Source organism: Oncorhynchus kisutch, unplaced genomic scaffold (genome assembly GCF_002021735.2).
Source record: "Oncorhynchus kisutch isolate 150728-3 unplaced genomic scaffold, Okis_V2 Okis02a-Okis13b_hom, whole genome shotgun sequence".
NCBI lineage: Eukaryota > Metazoa > Chordata > Actinopteri > Salmoniformes > Salmonidae > Oncorhynchus > Oncorhynchus kisutch.
The window spans coordinates 1,082,885-1,106,088 of record NW_022261979.1 but is presented as its reverse complement, the minus strand read 5'-3'; the positions used below and the strand labels follow the sequence as shown (position 1 = coordinate 1,106,088).

Sequence of the window (23,204 nt, the reverse complement as noted above, 5' to 3'; positions counted from 1 at the left end):
TCTGTAGTCCTTGTCAATAAAATATATATCATTATGGTCTATGATTTACTGTATCCAAATACAGTGTCTTATTGAAAGATGCACTATATTCTCCATCACATCAAATAGTTCATGTATTTAAAGTTGACAACAATTTGATTTTGACTGCACTGCTAATAGTCCAAGTAGTTCCCTCCCCTCTTGTAAATATATTATGTTTCTATGGAGAGGTTATGTTTCTATGGAGAGGTTATGTTTCTATGGAGAGGTTATGTTTCTATGGAGAGGTTATGTTTCTATGGAGAGGTTATGTTTCTATGGAGAGGTTATGTTTCTGTGGAGAGGTTATGTTTCTATGGAGAGGTTATGTTTCTATGGAGAGGTTATGTTTCTATGGAGAGGTTATGTTTCTGTGGAGAGGTTATGTTTCTATGGAGAGGTTATGTTTCTGTGGAGAGGTTATGTTTCTATGGAGAGGTTATGTTTCTATGGAGAGGTTATGTTTCTATGGAGAGGTTATGTTTCTATGGAGAGGTTATGTTTCTATGGACAGGTTATGTTTCTATGGAGAGGTTATGTTTCTATGGAGAGGTTATGTTTCTGTGGAGAGGTTATGTTTCTATGGAGAGGCCATCAGTATCTGTCTGCCCTACATAGGGACCCAGAATCCATGTCATAATGTACAGAGGTGTACTGCTGTGTCTGTGAAATGCCATTCACCTCCATATCTCTGTCGGGGAGTAGTGAATAAAATGACTTTAACAATCTCTTTACATTTGACCCCATTACTGTAATAATATATTAATGGGATATACAAGATGTATACTTGGTGTTATCTTAAGAATATTGTGTATATAATATGCTGAACTGGATGTGAGTAGAAGTAGACACACACGGGGGTCAGATAGACTACTGCTCATTTACTGGCTGTATACTTCTATTTAATATGGCTAAATAGATGTTTTGGGACCAATACACTGTGTGAAGTAACCTGCGAAAAACAATGGTTCAGAACTGATGTAACAACCTTTTTAAAAGATTTGATTTGATTGATGTCTTTAATTAAGCCATTTTTCTTTAAGCCTCTGTGCCATTTGAAAACCTGAATAAAGCTGACTTTTCACTGGGCTACTCAGCACTGGCAGTCTGTGACATTTCCAACACCAGCCAGGCTCAATGATGTAGCTGTCTATTCCTAATGCATCTATCCTAACCTGCATGCCTGACTAGTTCTGTCTGGATTCTAATCCTTTTCACATGTGGAGATGGATGCATGCAGCCTAGCTGTTCCTTTTCAGACGTTCAAGCTGCAGCATTTCACCAGATATGTGACATGTGACCTATAGTAATTTGCCGAGGTTAAGTGCTGTTTTCCCCAATATGTGGCCCATGAAATAGGATACAACAATCAATCGGCTATAACATCGCTGCATTAAATTAGAAATGTATTTGTGTATTATTTATTTTGTTATTGAATTACATACATACCCCACCAAATAATGTACGTGAACAGGAATGAAAAAGATCGCAGTGCAGCAGGAGCTCAGGGCTATACATTATTCATAACATTCTAGATTATCATTTGAGACATATATTTTAAAGAAGCTACAAGAAATGTAAACAAACTGTCAAGGGGGCCAATAATACAAAGTAGGCCTACCAAATGAGATCATTTAATTGGAGGATAACTATATTGACTAAAACTGCCATATGCCATTAAGATATTCAATCAGGATTCACAGTTTTGCTGACAATTTTTTTTATTATTGTTTATAAATACAGTAACTAACTAGTAACTAAAAACTACAGTATGTCCTAATTAATCACATTATATGTCTTTGTTACTGTGATTAACAGCATAGTTGAAGGTACCTTATATGGTGACATGCATTACCATGGACTGATATGATTTATCTTTACAATAACACTGTGTGGATAATTCAACACTTAATGGAAATGTTTAGATGGAAATATAGAAGATACATGGTTTATATATATATAACAGGTGAAAATAGATTTGAACACTGATGAATCATGGGGAATGCAGGTGCACCAGGCTGTTGAATTACTCCAACTAAAAGGTTTACAGTTGGGGAAATGAAAGGACTTTAGGAAGTAACAGTAGCATGATGATTCCAGAAAAGCTCTCCCTAAAGTAATTCATACCCTGTCTCCTATTCTGTCTCCCTAAGCTCACTCATACCCTGTCTCCTATTCTGTCTCCCTAACATAACTCATACCCTGTCTCCCATTCTGTCTCCCTAACCTCACTCATACCCTGTCTCCTATTCTGTCTCCCTAACCTCACTCATACCCTGTCTCCTATTCTGTCTCCCTAACATAACTCATACCCTGTCTCCTATTCTGTCTCCCTAACCTAACTCATACCCTGTCTCCTATTCTGTCTCCCTAACCTAACTCATACCCTGTCTCCTATTCTGTCTCCCTAACCTAACTCATACCCTGTCTCCTATTCTGTCTCCCTAACCTAACTCATACCCTGTCTCCTATTCTGTCTCCCTAACATAACTCATACCCTGTCTCCTATTCTGTCTCCCTAACCTCACTCATACCCTGTCTCCTATTCTGTCTCCCTAACCTAACTCATACCCTGTCTCCTATTCTGTCTCCCTAACCTAACTCATTCCCTGTCTCCTATTCTGTCTCCCTAACCTAATTCATACCCTGTCTCCTATTCTGTCTCCCTAACCTCACTCATACCCTGTCTCCTATTCTGTCTCCCTAACCTAATTCATACCCTGTCTCCTATTCTGTCTCCCTAACCTAACTCATACCGTCTCTTATTCTTTCTCCCTAACCTCATTCATACCCTGTCTCCTATTCTGTCTCCCTAACCTCCCTCATACCCTGTCTCCCATTCTGTCTCCCTAACCTCACTCATACTGTCTCCCTTTCTGTCTCCCTAACCTCACTCATACCCTGTCTCCCATTCTGTCTCCCTAACCTCACTCATACCGTCTTCCATTCTGTCTCCTTAACCTAACTCATACCGTCTCCCATTCTGTCTCCCTAACCTCACTCATACCGTCTCCCATTCTGTCTCCCTAACCTCACTCATACCGTCTCCCATTCTGTCTCCCTAACCTCACTCATACCCTGTCTCCCATTCTGTCTCCCTAACCTCACTCATACCCTGTCTCCCATTCTGTCTCCCTAACCTCACTCATACCGTCTCCCATTCTGTCTCCCTAACCTCACTCATACCGTCTCCCATTCTGTCTCCCTAACCTCACTCATACCGTCTCCCATTCTGTCTCCCTAACCTCACTCATACCCTGTCTCCCATTCTGTCTCCCTAACCTCACTCATACCCTGTCTCCCTTTCTGTCTCCCTCTCTTCCTGTCTCCCTCTCTTCCTGTCTCGCGCTCTTCCTAATGGTCTCCCTCTCTTCCTGTCTCTCTCTCTTCCTAATGGTCTCCCTCTCTTCCTGTCTCGCTCTCTTCCTAATGTTCTCCCTCTCTTCCTGTCTCGCTCTCTTCCTAATGTTCTCCCTCTCTTCCTGTCTCGCTCTCTTCCTAATGTTCTCCCTCTTTTCCTGTCTCGCTCTCTTCCTATTAGTCTCCCTCTCTTCCTGTATCGCTCTCTTCCTAATGGTCTCCCTCTCTTCCTAGCTGTCTCCCTCTCTTCCTAGCTGTCTCCCTCTCTTCCTAGCTGTCTCCCTCTCTTTCTCTTCTTCATTTTCTCCTCCTGTTCTACTTGTACTCTTCCTTCCCTCCATTTTGTTTCAGGGGCATGAGGCAGAATGGTGAATCGATACAGTAGGCTACAAACTAACTCTCCTATTCTGAATCTAGCCAACAGAGCTCCCAGAGGGCCTGCATTAATTACTACCCTTCTCCCTTCATGTGTGGCGGTGCACAACTATGCTATCCAACACACAACACTGTACTGTATGTATGAGTGTGTATGTACGTGTGAGTGTGAGTGTGCACTTGGGTATGTGTGTTACTGTGCAGTGGGGTTGTATGTTTGTTTGAGAAGGGGTGGGGGGGGGGGGGGTGCTAACAGCCTCTAATCCCAAGGTAGCATGCAGAATGAAAGCAGATTACAGTTGTGAGTGACCAGTTCCAGGCATTCTAATGTTATTGATGAAAAACAGCAGGGGGTCCAGGCACTGAGCCCTGCTGATATTCTCTCCCCTGCCGCTACAAAGTCACTTTGTGTAGATATCATCTAATTCTCTTAGAGGACTGTATGAAAGTAGCTGATTGGCTTGAGGCATTAAAGTCTGTCTGGGTTTCAATTTGAATTAGAATTTTCCTTCACTTCCTGTAAGCATATACATCTAGTCGTTCTCTTAAGTGCCAAAATATTTGTTGTTTTCCCTTGTTCGCTAATATCGTTCCGTAGCTAGAATATAACACTTTGCTGATGATCCAGTTATAATACATTATAAGACTAATATAATGTCTAATTATGATCTCCTAATGATCATGACTAAATAGCAGCCATTTCGAGTTAGCTGTGAGTGTGTGAGTGTGTGAGTTTGTGTTTGTGTGTGTGTGTGTGTGTGTGTGTGTGTGTGTGTGTGTGTGTGTGTGTGTGTGTGTGTGTGTGTGTGTGTGTGTGTGTGTGTGTGTGTGTGTGTGTGTGTGTGTGTGTGTGTGTGTGTGTGTGTGTGTGTGTGCATGTGTGTGTTTCCAAGTGTGTACACGTTAAAGTTAGCATCAGTTCATATGAGGAGGCAGTATGGGGGTTGGGTGCACTGAGTGTTCAGTTGGAGCTGCTGCTAGCAGCCTTCTCTGACTGAACAAATTCACTTTGAGGTTAGTGTGAACACAGCAGGGAGTCCCTCTACAAAACCCATGGACAAATGTCATCAGTCCTGAAGCCTCCCCCAGTCTCCCTCTGCCTCCCCCAGTCTCCCTCTGCCTCCCCCTTTTCTCCCGTCTTCCTCGCCCAGCCCTGACCAATCAACTTTATCAGACCTGTGTTCCTGCAAAGAGACAGGGGGACAACAACAACAACAACAATAACAAGTAGAGAAAAAACTGAGATATAGAGGGAATGTGTGTGTATCTTGTAAACAGCTGTTGAGACGATAAGTTAAACACAGTGAATTGGGTTCAATGAGAAGAAGAAATCTCTGTAGTTATGTTCAAATGTATTCTCTCTTCCTTCCCCCCATTATCTTATCTCATAAGACCAAGATTGTGGTGGCAACAACAGGTAGAGTTAGCAGTGTAACAACAATCGTTAACTCCGAGCTCATTCCATCTGTTTCCATTGCTAGAATAACGAAATGTTGACTGGAGAGATGGAGAGATGGAGGGATGGAGAGAGGGAAGGATGGAGAGATGGAGGGATGGATGTGATGGAGAGATGGAGGGATGGAGAGAGGGAAGGATGGAGAGATGGAGGGATGGATGTGATGGAGAGATGGAGGGATGGAGAGGTGGAGGGATGGAGAGATGGAGGGATGGAGAGATGGAGGGATGGAGAGATGGAGGGATGGAGAGATGGAGAGATGGAGGGATGGAGAGATGGAGGGATGGAGAGATGGAGAGATGGAGGGATGGAGGGATGGAGAGGTGGAGGGATGGAGAGATGGAGAGATGGAGGGATGGAGAGATGGAGAGATGGAGGGATGGAGAGATGGAGAGATGGAGGGATGGAGGGATGGAGGTGATGGAGGGATGGAGAGATGGAGAGATGAAGGAAAACAGGAGTGTTCTTGGTTTTAACTTAACAATTATCTTTCATATCACTATAGCTAGCTAGCTTAAATGACCAGCTCTCCTCACTGGAAGCCAATTAGATTTCTGTCCATGAGTGTGTTTTAATCAGTGGTGGTGGTAATTGGGAACCCCCTGCTGTGTGTGTGCGGCTGGGGACAGAACAGAAGATGGAGGCACAAAGTCACACATGGATGTGCAGGCAGCCATATTGGGCTTCAGACACGAACAATTACATGATGCTTACAAAGATTGAGATATATGAAAGACTCAAACAAACAATCAGCTGTCTAATAGTCAGACGGTCTGCTGTACATCAATGAAGGAAAAAAGTAATGTTCATTGCAAAAACTCTGTGAATCAGGGAGAAGTTAGAAAACTTGTGCTTGGGTTGCAAAATTACAGTCATTTAAAAAAAGTTGCGTTTTCCAGAAATCCTGGTTGGAAGATATCCAGGAATTAGGAGGGAATCTTTCGCAGAAAGTTACCAGGTTTTTGCATCCCTACAAATGATTTGTAAGTGTAGAGGCTGGTGAGGTTTACTATGGTGCATTTCTAGCTGCTTACAGCAAGGTGATATGTGATTAACTTACTTTTCACTGAGGTGAAGGGTGTGGGGGTATGAGGAAGGTGAAGGGTGAAGAGTGTGGGGGTATGATGAAGGTGAAGGGTGAAGAGTGTGGGGGTATGATGAAGGTGAAGGGTGAAGAGTGTGGGGGTATGATGAAGGTGAAGGATGAAGAGTGTGGGGTTATGATGAAGGTGAAGGGTGAAGGGTGTGGGGGTATGATGAAGGTGAAGGGTGAAGGTGAAGGGTGTGGGTGTGGGGGTATGATGACGGTGAAGGGTGAAGGTGTGGGGGTATGATGAAGGTGAAGGGTGAAGGTGAAGAGTGTGGGGGTATGATGAAGGTGAAGGGTGAAGGGTGTGGGGTATGATGAAGGTGAAGGGTGAAGATGAAGGGTGTGGGGGTATGATGAAGGTGAAGGGTGAAGGTGAAGGGTGAAGGTGAAGGGTGTGGGGGTATGATGAAGGTGAAGGGTGAAGGTGAAGGGTGTGGGGGTATGATGAAGGTGAAGGGTGAAGGTGAAGGGTGTGGGGGTATGATGTGAAGGTGAATGTCGTAAAATAGATATCCACATTATTATAATGTAAAAGAGATATCCATAGTATTTAAATGTAAAGGAGATATCCATAGTATTTAAATGTAAAGGAGATATCCATAGTATTTAAATGTAAAGGAGATATCCATAGTATTTAAATGTCAAAGAGATATCTGTAGTATTACAATGTAAAGTAGATATCCATAGTATTACAATGTAAAGTAGATATCCATAGTATTACAATGTAAAATAGATATCCATAGTATTACAATGTAAAAGAGATATCCATAGTATTTAAATGTAAAAGAGATATCCATAGTATTGCAATGTAAAGTAGATATCCATAGTATTACAATGAGACTCACCTGGATGAATATAAATGATATGGGCTCTTTTACCCATCCTTCCTACTCACTTCTAACAATTTACTATTTACTACTTAACTTTGTCAGTAGTACATCGTTTAAAAAATATAATTGTATGTCTGTCAATCACAACATTGTAAGGAAATGTCATTATTACAGTATCCCGACATTCTCTGTGGAATAGGTGAAGGTCTGTAAAACACAGTGAGAGGACATTTTGAAGTAAATGTTGCATTTAAGACTAAGAACAATGTCAGTATACCTCCACAGCTTCTTTATAAAAAGAGGATGGATGTGTCTATCTGCTGACACAATTGTTGCCACGGACAGAACTCATACCCTCAATTCACAGCCAGTATCTTCCATCATATAATTAAAGTAATTTTCTCCTCATTTTCAGCTGCTGTTCCTCGCTGCAATTTCTTACAATCATGTTTCATAATGTTGAAAGTCAGCTGTATGGAGAGAAATAAAGCTGTGGCATTTGCAATTTGCAAGATTTAATTAGTTATACTCAATACACAATCACTCCCCACTTGTTCTCTCTGCGAATAATATTTGTCACAGAGGAGTTCAAATGAATGTCTGTGGCAGAGGGGGAAATCAGGAAATCATATTATTACCTATTTAGTTTTCACATTCCATTCATTTATCCTTTACATTCACATGCTAAACATTGTGTTTCCATGAGTCAGGTCAGTTTAATAGATAGGCAGAATTCACCCCAATTTCCCACAATAGGGAAAACATGAAAAATAACATGAAAAGTAATTAAACGTATCCACAAAGCATCTCAGAGAAAATGTTGATCTAGGGTCAGTTGCCTTCTAGTTGACCATTTATCATAATTAATACTATTATATAAACAGATCCTAGATCAGCACTCCTACTCTGAGACACTCTGGATACAGGCTCAGGTCTCCCTAATCTTCCCAGGTCTTAACATGTGAAATAGCTACCCAGTCTAGGTAGTGCTGTCCTTGAGCACTATCTAAGAGTTAATCTATATATTACTATAAGTACCATATAGTTCAGAGAATTAAATATTGATAGTATCTCTAATAGCTTTTCAAAAATGCATCAGATGTTGAGTTAGCACAAAGGATATAGAGTGTAGTGGTTGTTTAATGGCTATTTCTGTACTTTGGGAATAAAATAGAAAAGAGAACGTTTCAGGCCCTTGTCACCCCCCCCCCCCCCCCCTCTCACTCCCCTCACCCCCCCCCCCCCCCCCCCCCTCCACCCCTCTCACTCCCCTCATCCCCCAACCCCTCCGTGTCGGGGTGCTGTGAACTCTTTTATGTCGGCCACCACACCATGTCTAATGGCCCCTGCTGAGACAAGCGTCCTGCTCCCTGCTGCTCCCAGCACCAGTTGGCATCAAGAGGATTGTGGATAAATAAAAACCATAGAAATTGGGGCTTGAAATTTTGGGGTGTAGCCTCCCCCAAAAGCCCCCAAAACCTTAAACCCGCATCTGTTGCTTGCTGTTGTCATGTACATGAAAGTTGATCACACATGGGATAAGATGTGTCTCCTCAGCTCCTCTCTGTTTCAACACAAACATGGCAGGATATTTTCTTTCTTCAATCTTATTTTATTACATGTCTTTTTTTACATTTGAATCTTTTTTTGTGTCTATGTTGGCGTTAATGCTGAGGTTTTGTAGGCCTTAGTGCTTGAATAGTGGGTAATCTCACTTGCTGGTAACATCCTGAAGAAGGTGAGCATCATTTTTCCTTTCTAATCATTCTAACATATCTCACAATCCTGAATAGGCTGCTTGCTACTGCTCTACTAAATGCCCTATAGCCTATGTGGGAGCTACACAAAGGGATCAGCAATGCTGCATTACATTGAAGCTACTTGTATTCTAATCAAAACAGTGGGAATTATATTTTCAAAGGATTTCAAGAAGAGAAGATGGCTTGTCAATTTTGAGCCTGTCTGTGGATCCTTTCCTGTGCCATGCCGTTGACTGCCAGCCTGTTCAAAGACAGTGTGTCTAATATAACTATTGGTGTGCAGGAATGGAAAACAATCATTAAAATTCTCTCCAGAACGTCCTTATTCTGGAACTAGCTGAATGTCTCTTAGCGTATTGTGGTTTAAGCAGGGAGGGGGGTGAAACAAGGGGATGCTGAGAACCAGAACCTTACAGCTGGCAGAGAGAGACAGAGAAACCCTCCTCCCCCATCCCCATCCCTTAACATACATACACAGTGAGCCTGGGAGACACATCAGTCGGCTTTCACCCTCTGCTATGTGTCTCTTTGTCTGCCTGTCTGAAAATGGGTGTAATTTTGAAGCGAGAAATCAGGCGTTGCTGAAACTACTTTAGTGGCCCAAAACTAACGCATTATTTAATTTTTTTAACTGAAATATGATTATCACTTTCTCCTAACACGTCTGTTTTGTATCGAAGACTCTCTCCATTTTGTTAGCAAAGCTTTTTTTGTGTGTGTGTGTGTGTGTGTGTGTGTGTGTGTGTGTGTGTGTGTGTGTGTGTGTGTGTGTGTGTGTGTGTGTGTGTGTGTGTGTGTGTGTGTGTGTGTGTGTGTGTGTGTGTGTGTGTGTGTGTGTGTGTGTGTGTGTGTGTGTGTGTGTGTGTGGGTGTGTGTGTGTGTGTGTGTGTGTGTGTGTGACAGTAGAGGTGGGGGGACCTCTGTTTACCTCTCCACAGTCTCAGCTGTTCTTTGTTTTGCTCCCCATGAAGAGACTGACAGACACAGAGTAGAGGTCATTTGTACCAAACTAATTCATGCAATAGACAGAACAAGAAGGAGGAGTAACCACACAGTGGTCATATAACATGGAGATGAGCCCCACACAAGCATGGAGTCACGCTCCTTCAAGTAGGACAATATACAATTTAGAAAATGACAATTAAAAATACATAAATAAGCTCAAATAGTATTGGTGGAGAACAGGGAAGAGAACAGGGAAGAGAACAGGGAAGAGAACAGGGAAGAGAACAGGGAAGAGAACAGGGAAGAGAACAGAGAAGAGAACAGGGAAGAGAACAGGGAAGAGAACAGGGAAGAGAACAGGGAAGAGAACAGGGAAGAGAACAGAGAAGAGAACCTGGAAGAGAACAGGGAAGAGAACAGGGAAGAGAACAGAGAAGAGAACAGGGAAGAGAACAGGGAAGAGAACAGGGAAGAAAACAGAGAAGAGAACAGAGAAGAGAACAGGGAAGAGAACAGAGAAGAGAACAGGGAAGAGAACAGGGAAGAGAACAGAGAAGAGAACAGGGAAGAGAACAGAGAAGAGAACAGGGAAGAGAACAGAGAAGAGAACAGGGAAGAGAACAGGGAAGAGAACAGGGAAGAGAACAGAGAAGAGAACAGGGAAGAGTTGATGGGAAACGCTGTGTATTTTCCGACCCAGGGATAAATAAAGAGATGGCATATAAGGGAGTGGGTTTTGTCATTGTGTGAGAAATATAAACACAGATGAGTTGTGTCTTTGATTTGTTCCTGCTTTTCAATCGACACAGCGGGATGTTCTAAAGAACTTGGCCTCTTTGCATTTTGGGTAAATAGGCACCATGGACCCTGCATGATGAGATTATATTCCCCCCGTCTCTCTTTACACCTCGCCGTTTTCTCTTTCTCTCTAAACACAAAAACGGCATTTCTGTTCTTCACCAACGTCCCGGGTGATTTTTCCATCCCCCCTGTCCTGCTTTAATAGATGTTTTGGATGCCGTGCCACTACAGAGCACTAATTCACTGTTTTACAGCTTCTGTCATGTACTGGGATTTCTGGCTGCTGCTACAGGAAGGAAAATACACACTTTGTTCATCGCTAGTCAAACAGTCTGCTGTAACAGTACTAGCACATTATCTTTTTATTTGTGTTTATTTTACCTTTATTTAACCAGGCAAGTCAGTTAAGAACAAATGTTTAATTACAATGACGGCCAACCGGAAGGCATAAGGCCTCCTGCGGGGACGGGGGCTGGGATTAAACATATAAATACATTCAATAAAAATAGAGGACAAAACACACACCCCGACAAGAGAGACAACACAACACTACACAAAGAGAGACCTAACAACATAGCATGGCAGCGACACATGACAACACAGCATGGTAGCAACACAGCATGGTAGCAGCACAAAACATGGTACAAACATTATTGGGCACAGACAACAGCACAAAGGGCAAGAAGGTAGAGACAACAATATAGCTTATTCACAGCTAAATTTACAGCAAAATAATGTGGCATTTGGATTGGGACAATGGGCTTATTAGCAAGTCACCACTAAAAAATAAAATACAAGCAATGTTTATGAAAGTCATTTATGTTGAATGAAAGCATTTCCTTCAAAATCTTGTTTGTGTGCAGAAGTCAGTGGGGTAGAAGATCAAGGTGCTGTGAAATGTTTTGCTGCAGTCTCCATCTGCAGTCCCAGAATGTGCCATACCAATGCTAGCCCATTTCCAATAGAATACCACTAACCTACATATTGTGAGGTAAATCTCTTGTTCGCTTTAGACTGAGATATAAAGGAAATGAGTCATGTTTTGAAGCTCAAAACTCTTAGAACCAATCAACTTAATATTTCAAACACAATATATATGTTGTGTATAGGACAATATGTTTCAGTCATTGGCCAATTTGTTTGCAAATTGCAGTGTATAGTGATTAGCTCCAACATAAAAGAACTAAACAATGGATGTTCTGCATCACTCAGCCATTTTGTTCCTTCTCTTTCGACATCTACGTCCTTGTGAATCTTTTGTTAAGGTTATTGTCAGTGGAGGAGGACAACGTTAAATACGATGAAGAGGATTGGATTTCTCAGAACGTCTGTATATTACATCTGCTAAATATGTTTATGTGACCAATAAAATGTGATTTATATTGTAGAATTCTACATGACGATAGATTGCACCCAAATATAGAGCTTCAAACGAAGGGAAAACCCTTCTTAGAGTATAGGCTATTTATCTTTGATTAGAAAATAATGATATTCTGTGTCTGACTAAAACACAGCAAAAGAGGACTTGAAATAGATCATGGCCAGTCTTTGTCCCTTAAATGGATTAAAAAACTGTCCAGACAGACAAGAGCACCTAAATCCAACCATTGTTAATGTGGGCGCTTCATTGTAACCTCAGCCAGGAGTACATATCGTACACAAGGTACCTTACTACGTTTCCAACAGATCTGAAACAACCCAGTGAGATGGCCTTGTAACTGCTGTTATAGACAACAGATCTGAAACAGCCCAGTGAGATGGCCTTGTAACTGCTGTTATAGACAACAGATCTGTTGATTGATGCTCAATGGAGTTAGGGGTCTGAATATCATTGATCACCGGTTTACTAAACAGGATAAACATCTTAGTTCTGCATATCTGTTAAATATGCCATTGTCTAGTGATTGTGTCTCAGAGTACGGGTCATTTTTCAGTCAGAGAGATAAGCATATCCAAATAACAACAGTAAGGGAAATGCAATATTGAATTGTTGCTTGAGAGGACATTCAATGATGTTACACTTTACAGGGAATACACTTGTGCTTTTAGAAGATATGAAAATGGATCCTTTTTCAACGCCACAATTACAAAATGTAATATACTTCAAATTTTACCACAGCTGGAATTCAATGAAACCCACCATTGCAATGTGTACACATAGTCTTTGTTTCTATACTATTAGCCATATCTACAGTCATTTATCTGAAATAGAGAATCATATATACTGTGACCTGGTGATAGGTTTTCACAGCAACCAAAATCATTGGGATTTTTATTTCACAATGGGAAAAAGAGCTACTGACTGAACGATGCAAAGTGTGTTCCATTGAATCCCTTTCTTCATCAATTCTTTATTTCTTATTATATTATATTATTATATTATATTATATTATTATATTATATTATATTATATTATTATATTATATTATATTATATTATTATATTATATTATTATATTATATTATATTATATTATTATTATATTATATTATTATATTATATTATTATATTATATTATATTATATTATAGATCATCAATTTCAGCAGCAGACCATATTACTTTCCACTGCTTAACCTTGTATTAATGGAAAAATTGATATATGGTCATTTGAGTGCCATTTAACTAATATATTTGATCTAAAAAGTCCAAGTCTACACAGTAAAATACTACAAATTAATAGTTGTTATTTTACACACAGATATATGTATTTACATTTTTGTTATCTTAACATTTCTCCTCTTTAATTCTGATAATGGAACGAAAGATTAATGTTAGATATCTTTGTCTGTAACAGGAACATTTGTTATGCTTTTTCTTATTATTTTCAGAGTTGATCTAATGTAATAAAGACAGAGCAACATGGCCATTTCAGGGCTGATCTAATGTAATAAAGACAGAGCAACATGGCCATTTTAGAGTTGATCTAATGTAATAAAGACAGAGCAACATGGCCGTTTCAGAGTTGATCTAATGTAATAAAGACAGAGCAACATGGCCATTTCAGGGCTGATCTAATGTGATAAAGACAGAGCAACATGGCCGTTTTAGAGTTGATCTAATGTGATAAAGACAGAGCAACATGGCCATTTCAGGGCTGATCTAATGTGATAAAGACAGAGCAACATGGCCATTTCAGGGCTGATCTAATGTGATAAAGACAGAGCAACATGGCCATTTCAGGGCTGATCTAATGTGATAAAGACAGAGCAACATGGCCGTTTCAGAGTTGATCTAATGTGATAAAGACAGAGCAACATGGCCATTTCAGGGCTGATCTAATGTGATAAAGACAGAGCAACATGGCCATTTCAGAGTTGATCTAATGTAATAAAGACAGAGCAACATGGCCATTTCAGGGTTGAGCTAATGTGATAAAGACAGAGCAACATGGCCGTTTTAGAGTTGATCTAATGTGATAAAGACAGAGCAACATGGCCATTTCAGGACTGATCTAATGTGATAAAGACAGAGCAACATGGCCATTTCAGGGCTGATCTAATGTGATAAAGACAGAGCAACATGGCCATTTCAGGGCTGATCTAATGTGATAAAGACAGAGCAACATGGCCATTTCAGAGTTGATCTAATGTAATAAAGACAGAGCAACATGGCCATTTCAGAGTTGATCTAATGTAATAAAGACAGAGCAAAATGGCCATTTCAGGGTTGATCTAATGTGATAAAGACAGAGCAACATGGTCGTTTCATTGCATTTCCATTTCTAAGAATACCTACAGTTATCTTTAGAGTATTCTGATACATACTGTAGAGTTGAGGCTGGTGTGATGTAACATTAAAACAGTATATTCAGTTAAACGCTAGCCATCGATGAGTTATTGTTCTCATGAAAATGTCATTCTTCACAGGTTAAGATATTTGTGCAGAAATGTGTTTGTTATTGAGTCTTTGCAGGGCGTCAGTCGGTCCAACAACGGAACAGACTCATGTTGCAGGGCTGGATGACCAACACTTTAAGCCGTGGTGTTGAGCCTAACAATACGGTTCAATACACACAAGGGGCCGGCGGCTCGTCTGACATTGTTGTCTAAGCAGCTTTACAAAGAAAGGATATTTGTAGAGACTTTTGCATCTGAGTTGTCAGAAGTGACACTGTGCGCTAGCAGTATTGTAAAACACCAACTCTGAAAAGGGTTGGCTAGTCAGAAGAATTACATCCTATTTAACTGGATTTGATATTATGTTGATGACCTTGAATATGTTGCTTGTATTTATACTTACACAGGCAGAATTACATAGTACAAGTGAATATGACTATTTATTAACAGTGACAGGTGTTTACTGTAGGTACAGGCAGTTACATGGTATATATGGCTTGCTAATACTGTTGTTGAAGTCATTTTATTTTCATCAGATTTAGAACAATAGACAAAATCACAAGAATAGTATGCTTAATCAAATATCTACTTAACTATTTCCCCCGACATATTGTAGGGGTATTTGTGTCAATGCTCCTTAGAGGAGGGAGTGAGAGGAGGTAGAGCTAGTCACTCTAAACCATTCTGTGTTTTTATTTGACCATTGGGAAAAATAACTACACAGGTTCGATTCAATTGAGCCCTCAGTATTTCTGTCTCCAGAAGTAGGAAGTCAAAAATAACATGTATTTCCTGAACATAGCTCTATTATTAAAATCTAATCTAATTTTATGGGTCACATGCACATACTTAGCAGATGTTATTGCGGGTGTAGTGAAATGCTTGTGTACCTAACTCCAACAGTGCAGTAGTATCTAGTAGTGACTAGCTATAGCTCAATGCAACAATACATTACATCTAAAAGTAAGAGAATGGAATTAAGAAATATATAAATATTTAAACGAGCAATATCGGAGTGGCATAGACTAAAATACAGTCAAATAGCATACAGTATATACATATGAGACAAGTAAAGCAGTATATAAACATTATTAACATGACTATTATTAAGTGACTAGTGTTCCATTATTAAAGTGACCCATGATTCCATGTCTACGTACATAGGGCAGCAGCCTCTAAGGTGCAGGGTTGAGTAACTGGGTGGTTTAAGTAATGAATTGTAGCGTGAGTGTAATGACGTACACATCCAGTAGTTAGTGTAAATATTTCTATATTTCATAAAGACATACTGCACCTAGGTACTCTACTTTATGACATTGGAGGCCCTATATGAATCTTATTACTCAAAGTCAAATTGAAATTGACTTTTATTTCCTGAGAGGGAACGTCATGTGTGGTGACGGATTGCTACATGCAAGACATAACAACATAACAACATAGAACACAAAACATGTACAGTATAAAGGATTGGAAGCGTTATATGCAATCATAGGATATATATTTTTACCTTTATTTATCATGGCAACATTATTTATTTATCATGGCAACATATATATATATGCATATTTACAATAGAATAAATGAAATAAATATAAATATAAAATAAATAAATACTTGAAGAGTTGAGCAGTTTGATAGGCGTTGGCACCAAACTAGAAGCTGCTCAGGTTTATATAGGAGAGCTGCATAGCTGTGACTGGAGGGTAGGGGGCTATGCTAGTCATTCAGTGTGTTAAGTCAAAGGCTATTTGTTCCCCCTTCTTTCTCACTCTTTTTTTGTAGATGTCACTGAGGGGTTCCTGGCAAGTTTATCCAATGACCTTTCCACTGATTCTCACCTCTATTAAAGATTTATACATTTAATTATTTCACACAGTGGAACTTCATACTATGATAAACAGTAACTACCCATTGCTAGCAGTATTTATTTTGTTTTATTGTCATCCATGTTTTGGATGGAATTGGAATTGGAATTGTAGGTCGGCAGTGCAGTACAATGAAGACGTTAATGGATTGTAATGTTAGATGCTGTATTTGTTGTGCTTGACCCATTGTTCTCAACTAGGAGATAGAATCCCCTTATATTTCAACCCTGCAACAGGACAGACAGAAGTGTACAATAGTTACTGCCAGGGCCAATAGTCCCTCCCTGTGTCTGTCTATTACCACTGTGAACAGAGGGACCCAGGGCCCTCCCTATGTCTGTCTATTACCACTGTGAACAGAGGGACCCAGGGCCCTCCCTATGTCTGTCTATTACCACTGTGAACAGAGGGACCCAGGGCCCTCCCTATGTCTGTCTATTACCACTGTGAACAGAGGGACCCAGGGCCCTCCCTATGTCTGTCTATTACCACTGTGAACAGAGGGACCCAGGGCCCTCCCTATGTCTGTCTATTACCACTGTGAACAGAGGGACCCAGGGCCCTCCCTATGTCTGTCTATTACCACTGTGAACAGAGGGACCCAGGGCCCTCCCTATGTCTGTCTATTACCACTGTGAACAGAGGGACCCAGGGCCCTCCCTATGTCTGTCTATTACCACTGTGAACAGAGGGACCCAGGGCCCTCCCTATGTCTGTCTATTACCACTGTGAACAGAGGGACCCAGGGCCCTCCCTATGTCTGTCTATTACCACTGTGAACAGAGGGACCCAGGGCCCTCCCTATGTCTGTCTATTACCACTGTGAACAGAGGGACCCAGGGCCCTCCCTATGTCTGTCTATTACCACTGTGAACAGAGGGACCCAGGGCCCTGGTGGATTGTAATGCAATTTGCTGTATTTGTTGAATGTCAACACTTATTTCAACATTATAGGAGTAAGGACAGGCATTTCTTTATTTTTTACTTCAGTTTATTTTAGTAAATAGTTTCTTAACACTTATTTTTCTTAAAACTGCATTGTTGGTTAAGGGCTTGTAAGTAAGAAATTCACTGTAACTTCTACACCTGTTGTATTCGGCAAATGGGACAAACAAAATGTAATTAGATTTTTAATTTGAGGTAGAAATGCACTGTATCCCCCTGATGTCTACATGTTACAGAGGAACCCATGACCCTGGTGGCTCACCTTGCCTTGCACCTACTACTATTGTCTCTGCAAGGATGTAGGATCAGGCCCTTTGGCTGAGTAGAGGTCAGGGGACACAATCCTATGTGCATACAAGTGGGTTTAAAGTGCCCCCTCCTTTCACAGCGGAAGAAAAGAGACCCTCCCCTCAGCATATAGCATCAATTCCTGCAGCTTCCCAAGGGACCAAGTTCTTTCTCTTGCATCCGGGTGCTGTTCCTCTCGCTCTCTCACTTTCTCACAGACACTCACACACAGCCTAATGTAACCAATCACAACATAGCTCCATGAGTAACCCCAGCCTTTCGTAAGCCCTCCTGGCAGTGACTGAGACCTGTGACTTCCCCAGTACACGTGAACCCATTGGGAGAGAATAGGCTTTGCACATGTAATCCTTGTCTCTATGTTTATTTTTGGTGCATAGACTCTTTCCTTCAGCGGGGAGAATGTGTGCTTAAAATGAGGCGTAGTGATTCCCAACCATGCAAAAGGCCTGATGAATCTGCACTGTGTGTGTGTGTGTGTGTGTGTGTGTGTGTGTGTGTGTGTGTGTGTGTGTGTGTGTGTGTGTGTGTGTGTGTGTGTGTGTGTGTGTGTGTGTGTGTGTGTGTGTGTGTGTGCGTGTGCGTGTGCGTGTGCGTGTGCGTGTGCGTGCGTGCGTGCGTTTGTGTGATTTATACCAATGTACTGTAATGACAATCTAACTATTGTGGGAAGGGATTCAAATGAAATATCTTAGTATTCATGTAGTATTGAAAAGCACATTTCAAGTACTCCTGATAATCTGGTAATACAAATATAGATCATTTTAACAAAATGAAAGGGTGCAGGAACAATAGTTATATTTTTTCCCATAGTGCACGTTTCTCACAATATGCAACATGGTCATGATTGAATCTTGCCCAACAAGTATCATTATGTTACTGTATAGTTTTTATTACACAGATTACACTCTGAATATTTTCCCACATCATCGTCTTAGTTTTCAACACAAACCATTCAAATCAGACTAGTGTCAGTGGTATTTCTCTGAAATACTATCCTCCATTATGAGGGTTTTGTCAAAGTAACTCCCACAAACCATATAGAACCAATTGACGGCTTGACATTGACTATTTTGTGATTGGATCATTTGATCAATAATCATAGTATGCACCTTCTTTTTTTTTCTCTCGAAGAGCTACTGTTTTCAGAAATATGTACATTTCTGAAGATTTCTATTGTGGATCTGAAAATCTGTGTGTTATGCACTTATTATCATAGTAATTGAAATATACTATATGCACTTTGTCTATTTGTGATTTATCAGTGGGTTTCACAGTAACAATATTTTGAATTGTTTTATTTCTAAATTAAATGTAATTATTTTCTTTAAGGCCCAGTGAAGTCACCATGCGGTAAATTAGTTAATAGACCAATAACAAAGAGAGTTCCAAACCTCTGCCAATAACATGTAGTTTTCTGTTTTCCCTTCCCCACTCAGACCACTCCCAGACAGTCCTAGCAAATTTCTTGCTTGAGAAATTGTTTTTTGCTAAAAGCTGTTTTGGTCCATTTGAATGGAAATCTATTACAATAAGGTACTTAAATTGTTACCCAGAAATGATTTGATATTGATTTAAAAATGGCTGCATTGGGCCTTCAATATAATTGTTTTGCCTTGGAATCTACATTTACAATACTGTACTGTTATCCATTCAGACCTTGCATATTGACTTGGGTACTGCATATAATGTCTTAATGTTTACACCCTGACTGTTCATCAGAACGTATTGAGATCAAAACAAATCTACAGGAATTTTTTGGGAACAAATGTAATTTATCACTGATGTAATTCCTGTAATATTTTTTGTATAAACGATCGTTGGCATGTCACATCTAGGCCTAGTGTTCATTATATATTCCCGCTAATACAATTCCCTTAAAAACAATATTGTAAATAAAGATGTGAAACGAATCTCTGTGTCCACATAATACTGTCACCTGAAGGTTATCTATAAGAGAGAGTTTTTTTGGTCAGGTGAGTACTACACTTAATAAAGTACTGACAAAGGCATAACATTTGGGGTCACATTTGGCAAACCTTTGCTCCCAGTCAACTGAGACCCTGCTTTATTTTTGGACAGGAATCCTCCTGACCATGAACGTTTTGGTAACAACGTCTACTGCAGTGCCTTGTTGGCCATATTTTGCGGAGAGTATAGTTGTTACTGTACATACTTTTAGATTCTCATTAACAACTCATTCCTTGTGTGAATCTCATTTATTTATTTTATTGTCCATTTTTAAAATCATTTCAGATATGAGTCTATTTTTATTTTATTTTTTACATTAGACTAGAATTGATTGCATTGAAATGGAATTGACACCAACCCTGTAAAACATCCATGATTAAACCCATTTTTTCATGAGCTGAAATAAAAGATCCCAGAAATTTTCCCTACGCACAAAAAACATATTTGTCTCAAACGTTGTGCACAAATTTGTTCTCATCCCTGTTAGTGAGCATTTCTCGTTTGCCAAAATAATCAATTTACCTGACAGGTGTGACATATCAAGAAGCTGATTTAATGGCATGATCATGACACAGGTGCACCTTGTGCTGGGGACAATAAAAGGCCACCTATGCCCTCCCAGGCCCACCCATGGCTGTGCCCCTGCTCAGTCATGTTAAATCCATAGATTAGGGCGTCATTTGTTTATTTTAATTGACTGATTTCCTTTTATAAACTGTAACACATTTTTTTCTGATTGCAGCTTCAGTAAAATATTTTAAATGGTTGTGTTTATATTTCTGTTCAGTATTTATTGCACTGCCACATTGTTTTCTGATTGCAGCTTCCTTGTGGGGAATATTAATCTTCTAGGATGTTATTCACAAAGGGATATTCAGGTATACTAAATCTATCTCAAGGCCATCAGACTGCTAAACAGCAATCCCTAACTCAGAGAGGCTGCTGCCGACATTGAGACCCAATCACTGGCCACTTTAATAAATGGATCAATAGTCACTTTAAACAATACCACATTAAACAATGCCACTTTAATCATGTTTACGTATCTTACATTACTCATATCATATGTATATACTGTATTTTATACCATCTATAGCACCTTGACTATGCCACTCAGCCATCGCTCATCCATATATTTATATGTACACATTCTCATTCACCCCTTTAGATTTGTGTGTATTAGGTAGTTGTTAGATATTACTGTACTGTCGGAAGTAGAAGCACAAGTATTTCTCTACACTTACATGATCTGCTAACCATGTGTATGTGACCAATACAATTTGATTTGTATGATTAAGTATTTAGTACTAGATAAACATGACACAATGTTGTGGAAAATATAGAAAGGAAATCAAGGTGATCATAAAACCATCATGTATCTTGAGTCATGACTGTCGCAACATTATATGGAATCAGGTGAATCGTTTTGAAACAAATAAACAGTTCCTACACACACTACATTCCAAATACCCTTAGTATATTCTGAGCAGTGCCTAGGCTAGAGATAAGCTATTTTCAGACATGCAGTAGAACAAAATTCCTCTGAGAACGTTTTCAGTATACCATTGTGAATGTCTCTTTAGTAAATTCAGTTGAAACAATAAGCTGTCCGTTTTAGGATTCCGAACCGAAGTACTGCAATTTTTTTGATAATTATGTTATGTCCATTGAAGAATTTTTCAGTCCAATCCATAGATGCATTCCTGGTCTTCATCCTAATTTATGGAAAAGGTACACTGCCGGAACTTCATACCATCTGGATTCATACGCCGATTTTATGATCAGGATTTGTTCTGTCCTTTTATGAAATACAATACATTATAGTTGTATGAAGTTGGTTTAAGATTGTTTCTAATATACATATATATATAACGGACATCACTTTGATAATTTGATAAAGACCATGATATGGTATCTATTTTATTCCTACATGCGGAAGGATAGAGTTGCCACATAATTGTAATTCGGTCTATTACAGTGCGACGCCATCTTAAACCCAATGATTCAACAGCAGTAACCAAGTTGTTCCTTGACTGCTGAGGGGCTAGTCGAAGGACTCGCTTGTGATTGTAATTTTAACGTATTTTTTTTCTTTTTTTTCTCCCCACGAGGCGTTGGTTTTATCCACCTAAACGCGAGGAGACCGATTTGTGGCTTTTGACAAGGGTAGGCATCTTCGTAAAAATTTTTTATATTTTATTTGGATTTGACATCGAATGTATTGCGTTGTATTTGGTTGGTAGCTAGCTAAGTTAGCTAGTTTGTAGGTAAATGTTTCCCGCAGTCCAAAGGCGGTGGCAAGCAATCTGAATATCAGCGCGTCGTGATCACGACAACTGGAGTTGTACAGAATTGATTGGAATTCACAAATACAGTTTTATCAGAAACGAATTGAATTCATTTTTAGCCAGCTAGCCATGGTGGTAGCAGGCTGCGCCATGGCCCGGACACTCCCCGCTAGCTAGCGTTTGCTAGCTGCCGAAAACGAGGTGATTTGCTAGCTAGGTCAACATTCCGGCGCTTTGACTCATGTTAGTGGTCGTGAGAAACAACTGTCTAGTTAGCAACCATTGATACAGCTGACTGGAACGTTTTGCCCTGTTACTTTTCAATTGGCTTGAACTGGGAGACATTTAAGTAACGTTAGCAAGCTAGTTAAGACTAATGATGGAGAGAATTTTTCAATCAAGCAGCTAACGTTGGCTGGCTAGCTAGATAATAGTAAGAGGTTCCATTTTTGCTAGTGTCACTAGCTACGTCGAAATGGATGGCAATAGCGCAAACACTATCCTACGTCCAACAGTAACTTTAAATTCATCAACTGATTTTATTGTAAATAAAGTAACATTTCAATGTAAGATGCCCATTGTAACTAAGTGGATTTGTTAGCTAACATTATCAAAGTCAACTAATATTGTTTAATTTCGTCAAACGTGATAGCTGTCAATAAATCAAGTTTTGTTTTAGCAACTGGGTAAAACTATTTTACTGGACGTCCAAGTTAAACAAAGACCGACAAATTCCTTAGCCGTTGTGATTTGAGAGGAAGTTGAGGAGGAGCTTGTCTGAAATTTGAGTCGTTGTTGCTCATCGGAAATTCGGGCAGTCTGAAGTGGACTTGGTTGTATGTGGGGGTGGGGAGCTATAGCTCGCTGGTGGAAGATTTTTCTGCTCTTGCCACCAATTTCTAGTGAAACACAGCGGAACTACTCCGGAAATACCCCACGTTGTTTAATCGGGATCATCTCATCTTGATATTTGGAAGAAACGTGCATAATGTCTTTGCCTTGGACATTGTAACGTATCTTATTGTTTGTTAGCCTACAAAATATTGACAATACAATAACGTTGCCACGGATATTGCCGTGATTCATCTACCCACTAACATTTGCATACTTTCCCGGAGGGTTGGTGGCTTACTAAATCACAGTAAGTTATCGAAACTTCGGTCTTGCAAGGTATGACACATACCTCTGTGAATTCATTGTTTCTGAGAATGAAATTGAGGTTTGGTGCCGTACTTAACTTTTACAGTAGACTGATGCTGTAAAAGTTGCAGAATGCAAGGGTATGATTCATGATTGGTTTCATGTCAAGCGCAGTTAATAAGAAACCAAGTCAAAGTCAGGGAAACAGTTCAATTCGT

At 39.9% G+C, this 23,204-nt stretch overlaps 1 protein-coding gene across 10 annotated transcripts in view; it reads left to right on the top strand.

The window, feature by feature from the left end:
• Positions 1 to 23,204, top strand: part of LOC109876605 (catenin beta-1) — a 33,287-nt gene that overhangs the window by 1,875 nt on the left and 8,208 nt on the right. For 2 of the 10 annotated variants that reach the window (XM_031812247.1, XM_031812245.1), the window contains exon 1: positions 22,664 to 22,987. The exons of 4 other annotated variants lie outside the window; for them this stretch is intronic. The gene's annotated coding sequence lies outside the window, so the exon portion shown is untranslated. Of the gene's footprint in view, positions 1 to 21,544; positions 22,048 to 22,663; positions 22,988 to 23,204 lie in introns of those variants that run through there. 4 more of the 10 variants (XM_031812246.1, XM_031812244.1, XM_031812249.1 and 1 more) reach the window with 4 other exon arrangements.